At 35.7% G+C, this 18,596-nt stretch overlaps 1 long non-coding RNA gene across 1 annotated transcript in view; it reads left to right on the top strand.

The window, feature by feature from the left end:
• LOC140155177 (uncharacterized) overlaps positions 1 to 12,159 on the top strand; it is a 33,327-nt gene extending 21,168 nt beyond the window's left edge. Inside the window, exons 2-4 of the long non-coding RNA XR_011859353.1 lie at positions 6,850 to 7,067; positions 8,657 to 8,724; positions 10,185 to 12,159. This is a non-coding gene — a long non-coding RNA (uncharacterized lncRNA). The remainder of the gene's footprint in view (positions 1 to 6,849; positions 7,068 to 8,656; positions 8,725 to 10,184) is intronic.
• Positions 12,160 to 18,596: the final 6,437 nt, after the last annotated feature.

The raw sequence follows: 18,596 nt of genomic DNA, 5'->3' as shown, positions 1-18,596 counted from the left end.
CAAGACAAAGAACTAAACACAACACAACAACGTAACTATCATTAATTAAAGCCAAGCCACACTTAAACTCAAACTATAAACAAAGAAAAATTATTTCTATGCTGTTTGTAGACACTACACTCAAAATATCCATTATCTTAATAAGACCTCGGATGGGAGACAAACTAATTATAAAAGCCAATACATATCGCATAATTGATAAAAGTCATGGAGCTACATTATTTAATTTCCACCTATCATGACTATACGAGAAAAATCATTTGTAAACTTACGCATAGTTTTGCATAAAGGACACGAGAAGAAGGCATTTCGTAGCAATAATTGTACAACTTGAACTTAGTCTTAAAGGTTGGTTGTCGGATTGCAACAGATGTTGTTTTCTACTTTACATTGTGGTACATCAATCAAACATTCAAGATGACAGTTGTGAGTTCAATTGCTTCAGCGGTTTGGATTCTAGAAGCAGGAATCTGTATCACATGTGGTCAATATAACAATGCACGACATTCCGGGCGGTGTACAAAAAAAAAAAAAGAAGAAGAAACAAAAAAAGGGGGATAGGCTTTACCGATGGACTTATGGGCTTATGGGCTCTGGATCTTGTTAATTTGTAGGCAATATGGATGTGGGATTGGATTTCTTTTGCTATACTTGCAATCATATCAATTTTTAAGCGCTCTTTAGCACATTCATATTTCATTGAATTTACAACCGTATGACAAAACAAGCGAAAATAATAACTTTTTGCACAAGATTTGATATTTAAAGAGAATTGGTCATTGCTTATTCTAATGACGCTAGTACCGGGTGTCCAAAAAAAAAGGTTACATGTAGATTTTGTTGAAGTTAATGTTAACAAAATTAATATAAATATCCTTTTCATGACATAGTTTATGTACCCTCTACTAGTACCCCTGTGAATATCAAGTTCACAACCTACGTACTTATCCCGCATTCCCCGCATTCCTGCGCAAGCTCTTTACGTGACATAATGCAATACGAGGTTCATAATACACCACCGTCACAGCCACCGTGCATTTGACGGGGCACTTGAGTAGGCCCAGCCATATCATGGCAGATGCAGTATTTTATTCTCATAAACAATAAATAAAACTTGTTCAGTTTTATTTCAAGAGTTCAGTCAGCAATGTAAAAAACAAACAACAGCGATTTCAAGTCAACAAAATCAAAACAAGGCCCAAATGCAAAAGATTGATATTCATTTCACTATGTTGATAGCTCCTGTTGATGACGGGAGATACAGCGTGCAGAATTGCTTTCACCAAAAACGTGTTCTTCTCGAATGACCATCTTCCTTTGTTTTTTACCAACAAGGGTCAAGAAGCTTTAAAACTGATTTATTTTCAGTGTACAATATTTAATTTTCAATATGTTTCTTTTGTGCAATAAGTTCAAAATGAAAAATAAGAGAAACATAAAAGGTAATAAATAAATAAATCTGAAAACAAAAGTGTGCTTGTGTTCAACTTTCGTTGTGCGATTTTTTGATGGTTAGCCACTCTTGACACCCCTGTCATCTTGCGCTCATAAGTTAAGTTGCTTTTAAGATATGGAATTGAAACTTAGCAAACAGTTACAGGAAGGATGAATATATAATATTTGAAAAAATGACATTGTTTTGTTGTACCATCACAAAATGCGGTCCATTTTCTACATGTAACCTTTTTATGGGACACCTTGTACATGTACATGGACAATATGTGACGTGTCATGTCAAAAGGAGACACTTTTGGGCAGGTTATAAATTTTGAGGTTTTTACATATCTTAAATATAGAGATATTTTGCGCCACAACGCCGTTTTCCCCAATGAAATCAGACATTCCTAAGCGAAGATATTGAGTTTGTAAGTTATAGTATTATAAAGTTGGAAATTGAGATATCGGCCTTTGAAAATATTATTGACAATGGTGAGAGTAGGAATTACCTTGAAAAATGTCTCAAAAAAATACAAGATGGCAGTTATACTCCGGTTTGAAACTATCAGACAATATCTTAAACATTAATAGCATCACAAATTCGCAATAAACCCAAATTGTGAAAAAAAATCACCCCAGGCAGATTTTTGGCTATTTCTCCATTTACGATCCTGCCCAAAAGTGTCTCCTTTTGATATGACACGTCACATATAAGTATGTTCTTTCATTTAATGACATAAATTGGAAAAATATTGTAAGAAACACTTGCGATTTTGACTTCTAAAACCTACATTTTGATCAAATATCATGCTTGGAAATGTCGTTTTCAACAGATTTACCACATTCGCCTTGAATATTGAATTGCGTTATCTGTTGACCTAGTGAAAATAGGGTTTTTTTAGGGGGAAGTGTTACCTTTCGTTCGATATAACAAATTTCTGATTGGATGAAGGGAAAAACCAAACACAGAGGCCTATTTTCCAGCTAGAATCTCACACAGATTTATTTAATAATAAAATAATAATAAATAATAATTAATAATAATAACAGCTCTATGATGCTACGCACTCAACCGTGTAGTATAATGAAAGTCTGTGTTGAGACAATTCACTGCTAGCTTGGACAAAATTGTGTGCTCAGGTGTATCGAGGTGAAAACTGTGCATATGTGGTTATAAAGCAGTATTCAGACTTTTTATTGTACGTACAATATTGTATGCAACATATCTACGTTGTTTAATATATTGCCATTCTATTTCCAGTAATGTTTAAGTTCTAACGAATGTTTGATGACGTAAAATCGATAATATATTTCTACTAGATATTACATGTAACATATTATCGTCATCAAACATTCGTTAGAACTTAAACATTACTGGAAATAGAATGGCAATAGATTAAATAACGTAGATATGTTGCATACAATATTGTACGTACAATACTCGGAGTCTGTGGAGCGCTTTAGAGAATCGTTTTTGTAGCCAAACCTTTCTATATCCCAGCAAACACAAAATGTTTCGACATCATTCGCCAAAGGTTAGAAAAGGTTGTCAGAAAACGTTTAAATTCAAATATTCTAGCATAATGTTATTTTTTTTGTTTACAAAATATTTGGCCAAATATGTTTGCATAAAATTTCAAAAACATTTTAAAAATAGTTTTGTAATGTGTTTTTATACATAACGTTTTAAAACGTTTTAACGACCTTTTTTCAGAATATACCATTTATTTTGTTTTCAAAACCAATTTTTTTGGCATATTTGTAATACTTACACATGTTCCAACTTAACTGTCAAATTCGCCCTATTTGTAGTAAAACGGGATGATTTTCTGTTGGTCCGACATATTATCATAATTTTTCAGATTATGATAATATTGCGGTACGACCGTAAATTGTAGTCTCCCCAGTTTGGTTACGCTCCCTCCACACATGTGGAGGGACCGTAATCAAACTGGCTGCGTAGGGGCCGCACTCGCCGTCCTAATCCAAAACGTGCGAGATATTTCGAGTGATAGAGGTGAAGTTTATGATGTTATTTCTTTGCAAATTTCCAATGTTTTCCGCGTCCAAATGTATTTGGAACTTTCATAATGATTGCACATAACTATTTTATCATTTTGGAAGAAAAAAAGAAAAATCTAAAAAATTAAAAAGATCTTACATTAAGGCTTTAAGTTGGATGTATATGTCCTCCTTCTTTGATATTTATATATTGAATCTAAATCCCAATACGAGGATGATCAACGTTTGTCTAACGTCATCACACTACGTTGGAATACATGTTATGTTTTAGCAATAATACTTTAATAGCAAGATTAGTGTAAAGGAATCTGTTATAGCCCAAAGCAGCTGCAATCTGCTATAACCAGTCTTGGTACATGACGTTTTTAGAGTGATGGAGTATTAATAGTTTACAATCAATATAAATGACCTAGTTTAATAATTGCTGACTTATTGTCAAACTAACTGATAGTTACTTTGTTACAGATTAACCATGCCATTTATAAACTTTCCGAAAAGTTTCAAGTGGTTTTAAGAAATTAACAGATCTTTAGGGGGAAGCGAGATCATTTTTTCAGGGGCGTGTTTTATCCCGGGTGTTTTATACTGCAAATTAAATAGCGCAATCAAAGACCTCAGTAAAGAATACAGGCTTCACTGTCAGGTTTTGTACCAGGACCAAGAGTAGAGTGAAAGGCAACGATATGAACCGATATGCTGTTCAATATAGTTTAGTATTACGATGGTACAGGTTCAAATCCGTCAGCGGCAATTTGTGTTTGTTTTACAACATTTATATGCGCTAGTCGTTCTTCTAAAGATTGATAAATGTCCATCCTCATAGACTAATAATTACGATACGTGTATGTATAAGATATTCACCACTTAGCAAGTTGTATCACTTTCTGAAAGGAGATGACAGCGTTTTCAAAGCAGTTCCAGCTTTTAAAAGGTCAATGATTTCTTGTTAGAGGGTGTTATTTGACTTTCTGAATTCTATGATCACTTTTGTCATTACTGATGTTTGACCATGATCACTACGTATACGCAATAAAGAGTAATTTACAAACTGAACTTCAGAGAAGAAAGATGTACAAGTTATTACCAAGCCCGTCTGATAACAACTTTGCCCTCTTATGTTAGACACACCCCCCCCCACACACCCCACCAACCCCCCCACCCCTTCACACCCCATCCGTAATCGCGTTCTTTCTGTGTCTTGCTTGGCCATACTTTTTCGTTATGCACATACCGAAGGTTCATCTCCATTAAAGTTTTCTTATATAATCTTGAAAATAATGTACATAACATTGATATAGAAAACACAAGTTAAATTCTACGCTACTCAAATTTGGTACACTAACCAGAGCGCTTTCACCGGTTCAACTGGCGTCTTCAGCAGATGTTGTTGCTCTGAAGATTTGTTGTTGCTAGTGATGTTGATACACCTCCAATGACGTCAAAATAAGATGTTGTGGACCCCAGGAGGTTGTCACAGACAGGTTTTGATTAATGTTTGACGTCATCTACACCTGTGAAGTCATCGGAGGTGTCTCAACATCACTAGCAACAACAAACCTTCAGCGAAAACACATTATGATAACATCCGTTGAAGACGCCGGTTGACCCGGTGAAAGCGCTTCGGGGAGCATACCAAATTTGAGTAGCGTAGAAGTTTAATTTTGCTTTCTATTTACGTTTACCGCTACGTATACTTCATTATACAAGAGTAAGATAGTATTAGAGCCTCGACAGATTTCTTTAATTTCTTTTGGCAATACTGACTTTCTGGATTGCATGTTTGATTTCGCTTGCAATATCCAATTGCGTTTGGGTCTGTTTCGCTTAACGTGAGCACTATAAGCGAAATCAAAATAACTTTAAACTGATTTTGATTGATCACACTAACGTTATTCTGAACTACCAAGGCGTCAAAATGACCAAGCAGTTGGGCAGTAATAGTCTGACAATTATTGCTGCTTGGCTAACTAATGTAATAAGAGCGTAAGTGAATGCATACTGCAAGACAATGTGCCGCATACACGCTAGACAAAGCAGTGTAAATGTATGCATCTTTTAGCTGGTATTTAAGGTACACTACTATGAGCCTTCAGTATTATATATTTAACCTGTTGATTTGATAAAATGTGCATATTGTACATGTAGTATAAATGAAAACATAACATAAGAAAGGAATGCAAAGAGATTTACTTACAACAGAAAACCAAACGAGTTTTAATAAATAAAGTAATTCTACAGCACATCTTTTACAAATCTTTTATCAAACTGGTCACGTGCGCTTTCGAAAAAAATCTGACAAAAAGTGTTTTATTTATAGTTTTAATTTAGGTGTTGCTTGACTATAAATTTGAAAGAAAGTCCTGAAATTCAATGTATAATCTCTTTCCTGCATCATCGTCAGGAATGATAAAAATGCCCTCTTTGATGAAATGAACAAAATAGAAAACTGAATCTGCAGAGGGCACACTTCTATAGATGTGACTGTGGAATTGACGTGTGTGAACACAGGTGCTGGAAATACGATGATGAAGTGTACGATTCTGTCATTCGCTTCCATACTCATTTCAATACAAGACAGTAATCATCATGCAGTTATTGTTAACTACATGTATGCACACAACACAGGGGCACTCACAATAGGCAATTGAACCCTACTGGTAGCGCTGTGTTGTAGCTATATGGGATGAACTAGTTAGCATTATATCAAAAAGTATAAAAGCTATGATTTTAGTACTTGCTCTATGTTTCAATTACTTATTCTTTTCCAAATATCTAAATCTTCAACCCGATACAAGCTTTAATAACGGGGGAACATATATTTTTATTAAAAAGAAATCCTACCATCTATCCAAACTCGCCGTGTTATTCCAATGCACATTTTGTTTCACCGGGCAGCCCTGGTTTGGTCATATTTAAAACCGTCATAAGTACAAATTTAGTACTTTCTGTCAATCAAGTATGGCTTATTCTCTACATGTCAATCTTTAAATAATTGGCATAGTCTTTATAATAACGGTGGTCCGCCTTGATGAGTAAATGACAGCAAACAGCTGCCTTTCAGTGAAAAATATCCCAAAACTCGGTCAGTGGGGCTCCGCTCGTACATGTCAATAGCGGCATTATCGATTGGATTAGTCGTCCGTAGCGGACAATTCGGTCGCTCATTGGATTAATATTATCAGGTGGTAATAAATTTGCATTGGACAATATATTACTATATAATGGTTTAGTACTGCATATATCGGCATAAATCTTCAATGAGCGGGTTTATGGCTGGAAAGGTCACGGTGAATTTGCCGTGGACGAAACTGCACTATGTTATGATATGATAACATATTTGATCTAACCTTTACTAATTTAAGACTGGTATATTATTTTTGTTTCTTTCAGGGCTAAACAATGAGAACAAAATCGGTGCTAACACTTTTTGTGGTCGTCAGCATCGTTATATCATTGTCGGAGGCTGGTAACTATTGGGCTCGAAAAGGGGGAAACAGAAATGTAGCTAGCTCGGGCTTCAAGTACAAAAGCTTCAAGAAGAGATTAGGTTTAGACGGTGAAGCAGCTCCCTTAGATTACCAAGCTTTTGAAGAATGGCTCACTAAAGGGTATGTTAAAAATTAAAATTAAATCTGTCATTTACAGAACCTTATCAAAAGAAAGGAAATTGATTAGTCGGATACGTCATGTATATGTGAAGTGGTATATCAAACAGAGACACTTTTGAGCAGGTTAAGATTTTTTGCTATTTCTCCATTTACGATCCTGCCCAAAAGTGTCTCCTTTCGATATACCACGATTATGACAACGCATTGTAAAGTACTGTAAAATGAGATGCTTCTTTTCATGTAACGTTGATCACGGTTTGGAGGTACGGTGTAAGGTAGTAGTTGCAGAAAGAGAAAGAGGTTACCATGTTGTCAGCATTACTGTCAATTATCATTAAGTAAGAATAACTGTCAATTTTCGAAAATGACAGCTGGTTAGCATGAAAAGATCAGAACGTTTAGGTAACTCCTTGAATATATAGAGTGGCGCATATTTATCCGTTTTCATGCTAAACCTGTACAGTTCGTTGTTCGCAACCATTGTACCGGCAATCGGGGACGTACACACACGCGTCTGAGAAAGCACCATACAACCTAACCTTGGACACACACACATTTAATTTTTTTACTAATCGGGCTACAGATTGTGAAAACACCATGCAACCGGGGACCTTTATTATGCATTCTTAGTCAGTGGGAGTGGTCTAGTTCGTAGCCACATTTCTGATTGGACAATCGCATGATTTCGGGTGCCGTCTATCAGGCCGTAGACGACCCCACGTCATCATGCGTCTTGATAATGCGTAACATGCGTGTAGAGGTGCGCGTATGTATCGCGCTGGATGCGTAGACTAGTGCGGAATACGCGAACGCGCTAGCAATACTCGGAACAGAATACGTGAAGTTGTAAACAAGTTTCGTTCATTTTATAATGAGGGGAGTTTTTATGACGGTAACTTAGTTTTTGCTTAACAAATTTGTTTACAGTTATTAAAATAATATTTAACTGACTAAGAATGAGAATAAACGATAGGAATTTTTATTTTGCCTATCCTCTACCTATGATCGACGACAGGCAGGTCCAATATTTTTTATCGTAGTGGATACCGGCTGCGCCGGCATCCACTACTCAAAATATTGGACCTGCCTGTCGTCTATCACACGGTAGAGGATAGGCAAAATAAAAATTCCTATCGTTTATTCTCTAAATTTTGGCCAAACGGGCACGCCCTGACAACCGGGGACGAGCACAGTTCCTGTGGGTCTGCATTTTCACGGTGGTTTTTCATGTGTATGGGCCCGGTGTGTAGTTAGAACTTCTCCCGCTAAATAAAGGTCGCGTCTTTTCTATGAAGTTAGCTGGATACACATTTCGCATTAATATTCAAAATTTTTAAAAATCAATCGTAGTGCAATAATATTAATATCAATATAAGAGCACCTGGACTTGAACACAGGAATGACATAAAAAAGCAACTAGGTCATAAAGTAAAACTGAGTCATAGTGTTTAGTAAGACAATGCTAATGATGTAATTCTTATAGAAGTTTGGGAATATAACATCAAGTATTGATCAGGTTAAACTATCTCTATAAACAGGAAATTCAGATCACAAATAATATAATCATACATTTTCCTTTTTTCTTCCAGGCTAAAGAGAGCGTTGGATAATGGCTATTAGATATTGGCACTTTTTGTCGAGTTCATTTATTTTAAAGGTAATGAATACTAAAGATAAAACTATACTTCGTTTCACCTCGAGTTAGGTAGTGAGGACAGTATCTTTACGCGGATGCCGTGCATGTGTATCAACAAACCGCCTTTGTACACGTGTGTACGCTTAGAGGGTAAGCGCAAGTATTTATACTGGCACCAGTGAAATATCCACTTCGTCACTACCAAACTCGAGACGGAATCAAGTCTAATCTTGCTAGTTCAATTGATTGGACAATCTTTAGGTAATGAATTTGTCCTCCGAATGAAAAGGGTTACCCAATTCAAACTTTGGCAATATGTATGCACCAACGATGTCATTCCGCACTATGTTGCTCATGATAAGCTATACCTTAGTTAATATGCGAAGGAATTTGTTTGCAAGACCATTTTGGAGAAGTAACCTAGATTCCGGTTTTTGAGAGCAGTTTTGGGACACTTTGACCTCTGACATATCAGGGAAATTGCTGTTATTATTATTTATTAATTTATTTTTGTCATAATTTTATCATTTAAAATATTTGAATAATTTATTTATTTAATAATAATGTTTTTGGGTTGTTTACATTCTTGTAAAACATTTTAGAGTCAATAGGTCAAAGGGCAAGGTGCCCCAAAACTACAAAAACTGTCCCACAATGCAATTCAAACTTCCAATGCCGATTTTGCTTATTTACAGCAGAGAAGATTCTCATCTTCTCTGTTTACAGTGTACGCTAACACCGTAAAATGTTCAAAACAACCGCCAAACGGCTCCATGTAATTGTCCGACTATTCTTTGCGCTCATTTTAACGAAATTGTTTTCACCCTATAAACCTTACCCGAGGTCGTCAAACTTAGAGGATGGGGGAAGGGGTTCTTAAGACCCAGGTATACATTTATACTTAGATAATTTAATATTCTAGGCAGGGAACTTTATTATTTCGTAATTGTGGTTTTCTATTCACCTGTCTTCACGGGCTCCTTGTAAGAAAAAAAAAATTTGCCCACCACACTTGTTACAAAAAACCACACTGCATGGTACTATCATTTCCAGTGATAAAATACTGTACAAAGTTTTTATGACTTTAGACTGAAATTTCAAGTGTTCCAAATTATGTGTAACACTTATATCGAAGTGGATGCAACTACCCACTTTAGAAATATATTGTTTGTGGTCAACAGTGACGGATGTGAGCCGTGATTCTTCGGATGAAAAAATTCAGATCAAACGAGTTATCTATAATATCCCCATCTAAATCAAAATGAAGAGGGATATTTCTCAGAAAGAAATTGGTATCGAATGTCACAAGTAGAGAAGTGCGAAAACTGAAGTTTGTGCAAGGTTTTGAACTAAAACTGCTTATTTTTTATGCATATTCTCAGAAAGAAATTAGAATCAAAAATCACAAGTAGAGAAATACTAAAAATGGGGTTTGTGTAAGTTGTTGAACTAAAACTGTTTATTTTTATGTATATTCGCAGCTCGCATGACACCAAGAGATAGAATGTCCAGGGACCAAGATCCAGGATGGGGTATCAAAACTAACTTACATTTGGAGTTACGGACACAACTTTTAAATCCGGCTGCACATGACGACAACATTGAATCTCTTTTGTACAGCGCACAATTAGATACACCCTCAACATAGTATTGTAGGTTTGAAACAAATTCTAAAAAAATATTTTTCTAAAAAAATATAAAAAAATAACTGCGAGTTTACAAAATTGTATGTAATGTCTATTCTTGAGAAAGATGACAAATGAATAATTCCTTTGGTAATAAATAGCCAGGCTTCCGATGCAGCCGCTATGTCGAATGTCCAAGCATATTATATCTGATATTCTGGTGCTGATAATTGATGGCCTGTGTATTTGTTACTATTAATAGGAAATACATAGAGAGAGTGTTGTATAAAGTGTTGTAAAAAACGCAATACGGTAAGTACGTATTGCGTCAACGCTTTGACTTCACTGGCTTGGGAGAGGTAAATAGTGTATTGTATGTGTGTAAGAATTATATTGTTTGCGTAAGAACGTTTAGTTGTATATAAAAGCAATTATTGAAAGGGCAATGTTATACATGTTAGAGCTCTATAAGTTATTATTTATTAACAATATTTTCAACTCATTGTAACTCATAATTCATTCCTTCTTCTTGATACTTAACGATTAAAAACCTCAGAGCAACAAATTATGGACTTAAACAGGTATTCACAGAAATCCCGAGCCTGACAATTATTATTCCTCCTGATCTGAGGAAGAATCCCTAGTGGTTCTGAAATATTCAGAAATAAAAATCTCTTGATATATTAAAAATGAACAAATGATTAGAACACTGTTTTTACAGTTGACCAATGAGGTAGCACGCTTTTGGAAACGCAACCTAAAGCCCTCTATCCCATTGGCTAGAAACCAATCACTTGTCGCTTAGCGATGGAGTATGAATTCAGCTAAAGTAAATAACACGGCACATACTGTCTCAATACGTTGACAATAATTATTGTTTGAGTCAGCAAATGAAGTTAGAAGTAAGTGACATAACATAAACTACCAGATTCTTATTCTCTCAACCCAAAGGTACAATGCTGAATTCATCGGATACTCTAGAATACCCGTGTGCGTACTTGAAAGTACATACATCGGTATCATACGTACAGTACATACACTGGTACTGGATTTGTAGTACACTGGTACTTTTGAATAGCCACAAAGTAGTTGGGCAACAGTGTACGTCTGGTAGCAACAGATATCTGGTAGTATATTTATACTGTCTATTTCAATTTGGCAAATATATATTTGGTAAATCTGTAACATGCCGTATCTAAAATCAGTCAATATAATATTATTCATGTATCCTTATCTGTGACTAATTAAACCAAGCTAACATCCCATCGATTATTCTCAAAACACTGTGATACCAAGATTGCGTATTGATTTAATGTTCGTCACAATCTGTTTGTGTTTTCAGTGTGCTTGAGATATCTGTAAATAATCTCAAACGAAATGTATTAATTAATATCATTACAGATAAATTTGTCATATATAGTCAACTGCATTAAAATACGTTTCAAAAACATTGATCATTACAGGAACATTATTTTTTATTAAATATACCGTTCAAGGTAACATCTATTAACTTATGTCTGTCTCAAAATTGATTTATAAAGGTGACAATCTACTGGTATCTTTGTTTTAAGACAAACAATTTAAGAAATTCGGATAAGTAATTAAAGAAAGTCTGTTAAAAATGACTGGCTTAATTCAAATTATTTTAAATGTGGTATTAAAAGTGTATTGTGGAACGTGCTAGTCAATTCCTGGTTAGATATGTATGTGTGTAGTAGATGAAATAAATGTATTGTACATTATGATATTGTAAAATATTTGCGTATTGTTGCCTTCGACTAATCTGAGAGAAAAAAGACAAAAAATAAATGCACTTATTTCATTGCTTTTACACATCTTGTCCAGATTTCTTGATTCAATTAACGTGTGTTGTAATTTAAGCTCACATACATTTGTACTATCTGAATTAAGCGCTAAGCACACATACTTCGGCTCAGTTGCTATTAAAACAGTGTACTTCGGTATACCTATAAATGCGCGTTTATAATGACCCATGGGCACGGCATACCAAGACCAGCAAGCGTGACCAAATCCTCATGCATTGACCACTATACAGAAAGGGATAGGAACTCTGTAGATAAATATCATCAAATTTAAGTATTAATTGAATTGCACAATTATTACACATTTTGCAATTCCCAATCTGTAATGTTATCAAAAACAAAATTTTGAAAGTATTTGACGACGGAAAAAATATTCAATGAAACGTTTACAATATAATCACAAAGTTGAACAAAATCGACAATTTTGCTGCACAACAGTCTCATGTTGTTCCGCCTTTGCATTCGAATGTACAAAGAAAGACCACTCGCTATGTAGAAGGTCACTTCGAGACTTACTGTCTGTAAGGTGTTATGGCAGCGCGGAGGTGGTCACGTGCGCATTTACAAAAGCGCATTTATATATATAACTGAAGTACACTGCTAAATGGATAAGTAACGAATTTGCAAATGATACTATAATAATTCAATACACAACTGTTTGTGTTTCGTCGTAAAAACATTAAAGGACATGTGCTATATTGTTTCATCAAGAGTTTCTTTTAAAGTTTTCGATTCTTTTTTGAAAGCGTCTTTGTGACGTTTTGCCAGCAGCTACAAGTGGCATTGTGTTTTTCTTGAGGCTATAGATGAACATGAGAATAATCAAATGGCATACATCACGACAAAGGACAGGTGCGCAGCAAAGTAAAAATGAGAATAGAAATACTATTATTTGTCGTCCACGCTGGGTGTCTTCAGCATCATTTAATGCGATGGTTTGCATTTGATTTCGTTTATGTCGGCGAACGTTTTCTTTTACATTGGCAAATACAACGACGAAGGGAAATATTATGTCATCAGATCAAACAGAATATTATAATTGTGTTCATATATAAATTTCATAAACACCTCTGTTGTAAAGAACATCAGTTTAAAATAGTGTTCTTTGGTTTGAAAGACACTGGAATTCCTTGATCTTTAAAAATTCTGCGACGTTTCTCCAACAGTCCAGATACATAAGATACAGTCACCTTTCTTCTGCGTTTAATTTCACCGTCACCTTGTGTCACATGTGCTGTGGACACTTTACCACTTTGATTTGGCTTGAGAGCCTTGTGAAAAGTCCAATCGCGATATCCGCAAAGGTTCAATGCCTTCTGAAGGTTGCCTTCATTTGAGTTCTTCTCAAATTTGCCTTTTTGGACTGTATAGTTACAGTGGAAATTGATGGTCGCTTAGAAACATCAGTGTACAGAAAGGACACACACACCATGCACACAGATCAGTACTTTTGTATTTGATTCCCACCATCCACTGATTCATAATCTCGGAGTAATACGGACGCTATTCCATAGAGCGTACACGATTCCGTCAAGCAAGGACGCAAAGGAAAAGGAACGAAAACACCATCAGAAGGCCTTGAACTTTGCGGATATCGCGATCGGACTTTTCACACGGCTCTCTCTCGAAACAAATCAGCTGATTAAGTGTCATCCGCACATGTGACACAAGGTGACGGTGAAACTAAATGCGGTAGGAACGTGACTATACCTTATGTATCTGGAATGTCGGAGAAACTTCGCAGAATTTTTAAAGATCAAGGAATTCCAGTGTCTTTCAAACCAAAGAACACCTTGCGGAGAGGACAAACAATCAAAGGACAAACAAAGCAACATTGTACGCAATTCATTGCAAGGACACTAAGCGTATGTACTAGCATAGGAGAGCTAGCACTGGTTGCGGAGACTCTGCGGTTTACTCGCACTTAGACAGCACTAATGTCAAGATATTAGATCGCGAAAGCAGATGGTTTGAGAGTGGAAGCTATCTATGTCAAACGGGAGGAGCCTTCACTTAATGGGAGGCGGACTATGAAAAAACTTGGCAAGGGCCTATTGTTCAGCGATAAAGAAGATCGCTCAGAGGTTTGGCTCATCTTCGACCTGTGATGTAACATCCTCTTCACAGGTCAACGAACTTTTGCCGCTATAACATCAGTTGGCCTGATAATGCATCCGAGATAGGATGTGAAATATTGTGAAACGTAAGTCTAGTAGATCAGATTATAACTCAAATTTCATTGTTATTAATACCTGGATGAATAATAATCTTCACAATCGTATTCCATATTCTTTTATTCAAACGCTACTGTGTTGTTGATATTGAACGAAATAGCACAAATTGGGTATCAGAAAACACGTAATAAATAAACAATTCTATGAAGCTATAGGCGTATTTATAATGGCTACGTTACTTTTAGTGAAGTCTTTATTTAGATATTAACAGCTTGATAACATTTATATACATGAGATAATGACACCAATCCATTGGTCAATCACAACTTGACACAACCCAAATAGATTGACATATTCGAACGATACTTTCCCACTGTTCACGATATCATCATCCTTAAAAGCAAAGTTCGTACTTCCTTTCGTAAGCGTGTTTTTAGATTCGCGAAGGCAGGACTTCGCATTTTATACAGGCATTCTACAGGCATTCATAGGCGGGAAAAATCCACCTTTTGTATCTGTGACTTTTCGTGTTTGGGTCACATCTCAGGTTGGATTCATGTGGCCTTTCACGCTCTCCATTGGCTGGATATTGGACCAATCAGTCGGTTCCGCATCGTGTTGCCATTGGTCAATCGAATTCCCTGGTACAGATTAGAATGAAATGCTTTCCCTGGTCAATTGTTTCTCTGGTTTGGCGCCGTGCCCTATTTGTCCCAAATTAACCATGTGAAGACGGTTAAGATCTTCACATGGTTAATATGTAATTCTCTCTTTCAGCGTATTTAATCCTCGTTTTAAGGCAGTCTTATACTTTGACTGTCTAAAGACAAATATCAATACTCCAAAGGCAGTGTGATTTATGACCACTACGCTGACACCTACAAATACGGTAAATGCATCGACTGACGATATGTGAAGATTAAAGGCTAAAATAACATTACTAGCACAAATAACTGGAATCCATGCAACAAGGAAAGAAGACAAAAATAACGTTGATCCTATTATCTTCTTCCTTCCACGTTGATCTCTCAGGGGGTCTGGCTTACCTAAATCTTCAATTAGTTTCTGCTGTCGAATTGATATTTTAATAAGTGCAATGGTAAAGCATGTTAAGACAACTATACTTGGAGCAATACCAACATTGATAAGTAAATATAAAGTAGCTTCGTGTTTAGTTATAAACTCAATGAATGTCGTAATCTCATCATTCGGATTCTGTAAAACAAGTATAAGAAAAATGCCAGTGCACTAAGAAAACAAAATATCCAAACTGTGGCGATTATTGCTTTACATTTGCGAGTGCTTATCATGCGTATGTACTCGAAAGGCTTTGCGATCTTAAAGTATATATCTGCTGCTACTACAATAAGGTTGATAAAAAGTGATGATATTGTGAAAATAAGTGAGCTCCATGTTATAGCTAGAAAAAGATAACTGTGCGTATGGACGAGTATCAGTAGATCAATGTAATATGGTAAGTATACTAGTCCGAATAGAAGCTGTGAAATGCTGATGCTTCCTACGAAATAGTCGGAGATTGTATGAAGAGATTCATCTACAACGACGAGAACGATAACGATAAAATAACTAACACAGGTGACGATGATAACCAGTATCGTGATCACACATACGGACGTAGTCCATGCGTTCCATTGAGAGGGCAATAATGGGTCCGGTGTTGAGGAAATATTACTGAAGTTATCCATGGTCCAGAAACACGAAACAAGAACATCAAATTTGCTATGCAAAAGCCGACTTATATGTGACACTTATTACGTAGTAATGATGCATTAGTCTAAGCTCATGTTGTCAAGGTGATAATTTGTCACGATTTTAAATCAGTTATTAATTTACTCGTGTATTTAATTAAACTACCATTAATGGTTGCCAACTAGCTACATTCAATGCAACATTACATTGCTAAAAGGCTATTCCATTTAAGTTCATACACCACATATGGAATATATGAGGTTACCCGAGTGAATCCATTTGAAACCTACACTCAGTGTGTGGGAGATTAAGGTCATGTCGTCTGGGGTATTTCAACTGGAATAGCACAATATAGACTAAATTGGTCAATCAATCACTAGCTTTTTGAATAACAAGCACAACCACTAAGTTACAACACGATCTGGCTTTGCAATAATACTAACGAAAGCGTAGATAACACCCATGATAAGAATTATTAGTCCTATATCATGTTCTTCGGATCATTAATACATCTAGTCACATAGAATAAATTGATAGTTTTTGCCTCATTGGCAGCAAAATTCTTATCAAATGGAAAGACATATACATTTGAATTGTCTTATGATGTCATATTTTTACTTTCAGGGCAAAATAATACGCAGTTTTTATGGCAGACCAGGCCTATCTTGATTATATTATGTATCTTGTAGATTGATAACATACTTTGGTATAATTTGCTTTGAAATCAAAGTTAACGCAAACATAATCAACTTCCCCCATGTAGACTTTAATGCTATTTTACTCTTCAGTTTGATCTCAGACCAACAGAGGGCGTATCAAAGGTAAGCACATGTCAACGCACGCGGTAACATTTATGGCATCTTCAAAGACATTGAACTACTTCAACAATTATTAACCTAAAATAAGAAGATAAAGCTATTACAAAGATCAAAGCGCTGAGTCCAAAACTGCAAAGACAAGAGAAGTCAATAAGGATAATACCAGGGCCGTACGCAGGATTCTTTTTGGGGGGGGGTGCTGATTTTGTGAAAAGTGGACTTTTCCCCCCAAATTTGGGCCTTTTTTGATCAAAAATCCGTAAAAAACCTGATTTTTTTGCTCGCTACGCTCGCAAATTCTTAAATTTGGGGACTTTTTGTATACTTTTGCAAATTTGGGGAGGTGCGGTCGCACCCCCCGCACCCCCCCTGCGTACGGGCCTGGATAATACTAAGCCTTAAGAGATTTTTTCTGAATGTTGCCACCGATGATATATTGCAACCTATAGTGTCAAAATAACACTTATACATTGGTGACATTGTGATGAGGTGCGTAAATAAACATTGTTTCTTAAATTATTCTTACCATAATGCTTGATGTTATTATGTTGATGGTATTAAGGGCAATATAGCAGTGTGAGTTACAAATTGTTTGTTAGTTTCTAATTACGTACATGTGCTTAAAATGTAGCCGATAACTAGGATATTTTGGGTTTTTTTACTAGATAGAAAGTTTTTGAAGAAGGCATTGCAAGTCTTGTCGTGTAGAATCGTGTGCATCAGCAGTGTCATCAGTTATACGTAAATTGCATACTTTGAGAAACGATCTGTTGCCACAGGATGGCTGAAATGTTAGACATTATATAAAAAGAAATTTAAAAGCAAAAATCAAAATAACACCAACACACATCTTTTTATAGCACACATTATGCAGTATATATAAAGTCTGCACAAAAAATAACGCAGCTGTTATAAATACACCTATAGCTTCAGAACTAATAATTGTTTTCACAACATTTAAACTTAGAGAGAAGTATGATTTATTTACGCGCATTTTGATACCCCATTTGGCAAATGTCGATCAATATTAACAACACAATGGTGCTTTTAACGAAACTACCCGAATTTAAAAGTTGCAGTTTATAGCAATCAATGGCTACTATGCAAGCTTTGTAGCACGTAAAGCCCGTCATAATTTTCGCCCTGACTTCAAATCAATGCAGATAGCTGCAACTTTTAAACTCAGGTATTTTTTAAAACACTATGTGATTAATATTGACAAATTTTGGACACACGGGGTACCAAAATCCTTCTTTTTATGTTGAAATATTGTGAAAACAATTATTAGTTCTGAAGCTATAGGCGTATTTATAACAGTTGCGTTACTTTCTGTGCAGACTTTAGGTTAGTGTATGCATACACAAAACACAGTTTTAATAACGGACACGATTTCGACGCACACGAAGTGGTTTTTAGCTAATATCAAACCAAGTATCTAAGCACATACATTTTTTAATAGGATATTCCTACCTGAATAAAAATACAGTCCATAGTCAACTCTCCATCATAAACACAATTGTGGTCTTGCAGATACTTAATAGCTATTTCAATATCCAACTCTATATTCTTCAAAATGTCAGCATTGATTTGTTGGCGGTCTAACTCAGATAAAGGAACCAGTGTTTGGTCATCTTTGTTAATTGGCAATGCCAGTAAAATATTGTTCGCTTCCATATCTTTGTAAAATACCTCTAGTTTATTCATAGCTGGTATAAAAGGAAATATAAAAATATGTATTGCTAT

The sequence above is a fragment of the Amphiura filiformis genome, chromosome 6 (genome assembly GCF_039555335.1).
Source record: "Amphiura filiformis chromosome 6, Afil_fr2py, whole genome shotgun sequence".
Taxonomy (NCBI): Eukaryota; Metazoa; Echinodermata; class Ophiuroidea; order Amphilepidida; family Amphiuridae; genus Amphiura; species Amphiura filiformis.
The sequence above is the reverse complement of the archived record's forward strand: the minus strand, read 5'-3'. Positions and strand labels throughout refer to the sequence as shown.